Source organism: Oncorhynchus clarkii, chromosome 1 (genome assembly GCF_045791955.1).
Source record: "Oncorhynchus clarkii lewisi isolate Uvic-CL-2024 chromosome 1, UVic_Ocla_1.0, whole genome shotgun sequence".
Taxonomy (NCBI): Eukaryota; Metazoa; Chordata; class Actinopteri; order Salmoniformes; family Salmonidae; genus Oncorhynchus; species Oncorhynchus clarkii.
Window position 1 is genome coordinate 43,811,648 of NC_092147.1, and position 6,146 is coordinate 43,817,793.

At 40.0% G+C, this 6,146-nt stretch overlaps 1 protein-coding gene across 1 annotated transcript in view; it reads right to left on the minus strand.

The window, feature by feature from the left end:
- The window catches only part of LOC139407642 (basic helix-loop-helix ARNT like 1a), a 29,676-nt gene extending 25,036 nt beyond the window's left edge, over window positions 1-4,640 (minus strand). Inside the window, exon 1 of the mRNA XM_071151490.1 lies at window positions 4,517-4,640. The gene's annotated coding sequence lies outside the window, so the exon portion shown is untranslated. The remainder of the gene's footprint in view (window positions 1-4,516) is intronic.
- Between the last annotated feature and the right edge of the window lie 1,506 nt (window positions 4,641-6,146).

Sequence of the window (6,146 nt, forward strand, 5' to 3'; positions counted from 1 at the left end):
AGTAAATAATGGTTACTTCTCAGAAAGTATTGAGATTTTAATAGGAGTAAAACAAGACTGTCCACTGTCTCATATCTATTTATTATGACCATTGAATTGTTAGCTATTAAAATTAGATCCAAGAAGAACATCAAGGGGTTAGAAATCGAGGGGATAAAAACGAAAGTATCAATGTATGCCGATGACTTTTTTCTTAAGTCCCCAATCTGGATCCCTGCACAGTCTCATTGAAGATATTGATCACTTTTCTAGCCTCTCTGGATTAAAACCTAATTATGACAAGTGTACCATATTACGTATTGGATTGTAAAAAAAAAAAAGAAAAGGTCTTTACACTACCTTGCAGTTTACCAAACAAATAGGCGGACGGTGAAGAATCATAAAACACGGGACGAGATGTTAAAAACTGTCCATTGTGCCAATAGATGGAATGCACTCGCATGAGATTTGCCGTGATGTTGACAGAGTGGCATGGGAGGTTTATTTCTTAGACTGGGTTAAGATGTCAATTTTGGGACACATCCTCAGTAGTGTGCCTTCGAATCAGTGGGTGTTTCGGCCTTTAATCACTAAACACTCTCATCAAAGGTGGCCAGCTAAAGGGTGATCAAGCCTTAGCTTGTGTCCCATGCCCAATTAAGATGTCCCACGGGACTATGCAAGGCAGGGGCGTCCTCTTCCCTGAGCCAGTCCGACAGCTGACCGCATACCTCATATGCCCTCCTCAAGTTGGAGGGATCTGAATTGGGTTCTCAGGTGGGGGTGGGGGGTCATGAAGTTATAGCCCAGCAAGGGTCCTTCCGTTTAATCCAGATCCACTGGCTGCCTCTTTCAGCTGCTTGAGAAACTGCTCTGACGGTCTGCCGCAGAGCCTGTCCATGGATTCCAAGTTCTTTCAGCAACCTGATGGTGGAAGAAGCCACGAATCCTCTGCATCCCACTTCAACTGGCCAGACTTTTGCATTCCAGCCACGCTGAGTTGCGTCTGCTGCCAACTCTGTGTAACGCAGTTTCTTACGCTCGTAGGCCTCTTCAACAGAGTTTTCCCACGGGACTGTGAGCTCTATGATGTACACAGCCTTTCGTGAAGGGGACCAGAGTACCATGTCTGGCCTAAGGTTGGTAGAAGCAATCTCAGGTGGAAAAATTAGTTGCTGGCCAATATCGACAAGCATCTTCCAGTCCCGGGCCATGGCTAGGTGTCCAGTTTCTGGCTTTGTAGGAGGATACTTGGGCCTTTTCTGTCCCTCCCGGATGAATGTTGTTGTTTTGACAGGATTGCTTGTTTTTGGAGGTAATGAAGTATCAAGAGCTGACCGCATATATAAGTAGACATACTTGGTATTCACAACTAAAGATAAATTAAATTTACCGCAATTCATTTCAATAGAGTTAGCAAAAATAGATAAGATTCTGCAACTATGGAGGTAAATACTTGTTTATTTATGGAAAAATCATGTTGATTAACTCTTTGGTCCTATCACAGTTTGTTTACTTATTAATGGCACTGCATATTCCAGATTACTCTTTTTAATCATAAGTGCTAAAAGTATTTCATTTTATTTGGAATGCTAAGCCAGACAAAATTAAACGTGCCTATTTATATAATGAATATGAGTTTGGGGGACTAAAATGATTTAATATTAAAGGTTTAAACCTCTCAGAAAGCTTCACTCATACATAAATTATACTTAAACCCAAAATGGTTCTCTAGTAGATTATTAAGAAAGGCTCATCCTTTGTTCAAAAATGGCCTTTATACAGATTACAACTTTTCATTTCCGACTAATTGAAAATGAAATTTTGTTTAAAGTATCGCCCTTTCTTAAACAAGCCATACAAAGGTGGTTAATCAGTTTTATCCTCAAGAAAAGATAGAACAAATATTACAACAAATGTTATGGTTAAACTCAAATATACTGATTAATAAAAAATAAAAATAAATTATTTATGGACTATTTATATTTATATTATGAATAGAAATGGAGGAGTTGTCACATATGCAGTTATCAAAAATATGGGAATATCTTTTCAATCTGAATTTACAACCAACTGATTGCAGCACTACCATAAAAATGGAGGCGGCAAGTGGAATTTGTTTGCCTGCCATATATTAAAAGATACAAATTGACTGAGAGAAACTGGCATAAATATACCAGTTTCATTTGAGAACAAAAATGTTGACAGCTGCGCCATATTAGTTGCAAAATAAATGGGAAGAGATTTCGATGTACGCATTCCATGGCATGGTTTATGAACTAGTACAAAAAAATATATACTTGATTCAACACTTAGTTTTTCAATTTAAATTATTATATACAATTCTTGCCACCAACAGAATGCTATATATATGGGGCATACAACAATCTCAGCTCTGTAGATTTTGCTGTGAAGAAACAGAATCAATAGATTATTTATTTATTTATTTATTTAGGAATGGTAAAAAAATATATATTTAAATCACATAATATTAACCTTACAAATAGCAGTGTTGGGCGATTTGGAAAGCCATAGTCAATAAATAATATAATAGTCATAGGAAAGGTTTTCATCTTTAGCTCACAATCTGTGGATACTATACAATTAGAAAGGTTAAAAAACTAATGTAAAACATCACAGTACAATTGAAAAATATATGGCTCATGGAAACCAATATACCTTCTTAGAATTGGTATCTGTCATGTGCAAATGTTTCTGTTTATGTTCACTATATAGCTTTATCTTATCCGACTTGCCAAAATAAAGTTATTAAATTCAATCTGCTGGCCGTGGTTAATCCCTACCAGATACATGTGAACATGATACATAAAATACATCTCCACTGGCTGTGGTTAATCCCTACCACAACCTGTACATGTGAACAACTCCCTTTTCTTTCTCCAAATTCCTTTCTTCATTTCCAAGCTCCCCTTCTTTCCCTCATCTAACTTTATTTTCATCTCTAATGACTGATATTCTCTGGTACTTTTGTATACTTTTTTTTTTAGTTGAATTTTTACCCCTTTTTTCTCCCCAATTTCGTGGTATCCAATTGTTGTAGTAGCTACTATCTTGTCTCATCGCTACAACTCCCGTACGGGCTCGGGAGAGACGAAGGTTGAAAGTCATGCGTCCTCCGATACACAACCCAGCCAGCCGCACTGCTTCTTAACACAGCGCGCATCCAACCCGGAAGCCAGCCGCACCAATGTGTCGGAGGCTACACCGTGCACCTGGCAACCTTGGTTAGCGCGCACTGCGCCCGGCCCGCCACAGGAGTCGCTGGTGCGCGATGAGACAAGGACATCCCTACCGACCAAGCCCTCCCTAACCCAGACGACGCTAGGCCAATTGTGCGTCGCCCCACGGACCTCCCGGTCGCGGCCGGTTACGACAGAGCCTGGGCGCGAACCCAGGGACTCTGATGGCACAGCTGGACTCTACTTTCAGAACTACTGGCACCCGGGAGGCCTCTTTTGTATACTTTTTAGCCAGTAGTTCTGAAAGTCCACTGCCAAAGGTGGTCCCCAAAAATTGGAAAGGGAGCAAGGAAAGGGTATAGGAGCTAGGAAAGGAAAGAACAAGGAAAGGGAAATAAGGATGAGGCAAGGAAAAGGAGGTATGGAAGGAAAAGGAAGCTAGGAAAGGAGGAAGGGCACAAGGAAAATTACCTAGGAAATAAAGGAAAATAACAAGAAACGGGAGCTAGGAAAGTAGGAAAGGAAGCTAGGAAAAGAGGAAACAAATGAGAGAGGAAAGGAATCTAGGAAAGAAAAGCAGTCCACATGGCCAGTAGAGGAAAGGCACATTAACCATGGCCAGTAGAGTAAAGGAAGTTAGCAAAGGAATCTGACATGAGTGAGGAAAGGAAATATGGAAAGGAATCTAGGAAAGAAAAGGAGGAATTCACCAGGGTTGGGGTCAATTACATTTGTTATTTAGCAGACAGTCTAATCCAATGCGATTTACAGTAGTGAGTGCATACATTTTCACACTTTTTTCCCTGTGCTGGTCCGCCATGGGAAACGAACCAACATCCCTTCCGTTGCAAGTGCCATGCTTTACCAACTGAGCCACATGGGTCAGTTCCATTTAAATTCAGTAAGTACACTAGAATTCAAATTCTCTTAAATGTTTTTCATTTAGGAACATTTTGAATTTGGTTAACTTTTTGAGTTGACTGGAATTCACCCAACCATGGCGTTCACATGTATGTGGTCGAGATTAACCACGGCAAATAGAGGAAATTAAGAAGGAAAGGAATCTAGGAAAGAAAAGGAGTTCACGTTTATGTGGTAACAACGGCCAGTAGCTGGCGATAGTATTGGTTTTAGTGACAGGCTAGTTTTAGTCACAGCCTCCTGCTGCGGGGCTGCAGCACGATAACGTTACTATTGTATTGGGCTAGCTAGCTAGGTTGCTAACATTACCTAATGACCCTCTAGAAAAACAAGTCGTTGTTGTGCTAGCTAGCTAACCAACCATTTGTCATCATGATATAATGAACATAAAGCATAAGAAAACATGACGTACTTACATGAGATAAATCAGCTAGGCCATCTCCATTCAATGATAGAATCCTCTGTTTCAAAAACTGGGATATACGGTACTCAGTCTGTGACCTACTTTCTCCCCTCTGTCATGACTGCCGCACTACTAACCTAGTTTTTCTAAACCAATTGTATAGGAGGACTACACCATGTCCTTTTTCTCATCAATCAAAAAACGTTTGAGAACAGGAAAAGATGATGGACGTACTGGTTATCCAATCACAGGGGGCGCATTTGACATTGCAGCCGACTTTAAACATTGGGCGCGTTTGAGCGAATCATTTTTGTTAAGTCGTGACTATCGTTGGTCACTGCTTTTCAGTGTGTTGCATTATGGGGTAAAACAAATAACCGACCTAGAAGTCGCATGCATGAACTTTACAAAAACCATGTGATCAAAGCTCATGAAGTTTTGACTGGAGTCGACTGCAAGTTTCTGCAGTTGCTCTTCATCAACTTCATCCTTCATCCCACTTGCATTGCGGGAGGCTCTATTGTCAACCAATCATTAGGGTGTTTCTGTCTGACTCTAACCGAATGTCACCAAAGACAAATTAAAGCGGAATCAACTTTGTCATGATTCATGAATATAGTGTACAAATGTATGTGCTATTTGAGGCTCTCTCACAAATTGATAGTAAAATATACACACATATATGTCCAGTTTGTGACATGGGAGTTGAATGTTTATTTTGACATTACAAAGAAAAACTTGTACTGCCATGTTGCATTGAGTTTTGCTGTTGGAAAACCACATAAGGGTCTGACTTTTGGTTGTCGGAGATGCTCCTCCCCCGACTTTACTCCTCCACCTTCAGCTGCAGTGGGTTGCTTTCGCCTTACCACTCAAATACGCCCAGTTCCTCTGCCCAGGGTTTGCTGATGCCTGCCAGATCTTACACCTGGATCAGACACCTGTGTCATTGCATCATGCACCATAATAAATTCTGCAGTAAAACTTTTTTCATTATGTAATCAAAAATGTTTGCTGGATATAGAGTACCAGTCAAAAGTTTGGACACACCTACTCATTCGAGGGTTTTTCTTTATTTTTTAAAACTATTTTCTACATTGTAGAATATATATGAAATAACACATATGTAGTAACCCAAAAAGTGTTAAACAAATCTAAATATATTTTAGATTCTTCAAAGTAGCCACCCTTTGCCTTGATGACAGCTTTGCACACTCTTGGCATTCTCTCAACCAGCTTCACCTGGAATGCTTTTTCAACAGTCTTGAAGGAGTTCCCAAATATGCTGAGCACTCGTTGGCTGCTTTTACTTCACTCTGCGGTATTGCTGCCATGCTATGTTGTTGTCTTAGGTCTCTCTTTATGTAGTGTTGTGGTCTCTTTCTTGTCATGATGTGTGTTTGTCCTATCTTTTTATATAATTTTTCATTTTTAATCCCAGCCCCCATCCCCGCCCCCGCAGGTCGTCTTTTGCCTTTTGGTTGGCCGTCATTGTAAGTAAGAATTTGTTTTTCAAATAAATAAAATAAAATGTTATTGGTCGCATACACATGATTAGCAGATGTTATTGCAGGTGCTTCTAGCTCCGACAGTGCAGTAGTATCTAATAAGTAATATCTAATATCTAACAAATTACGCAACAG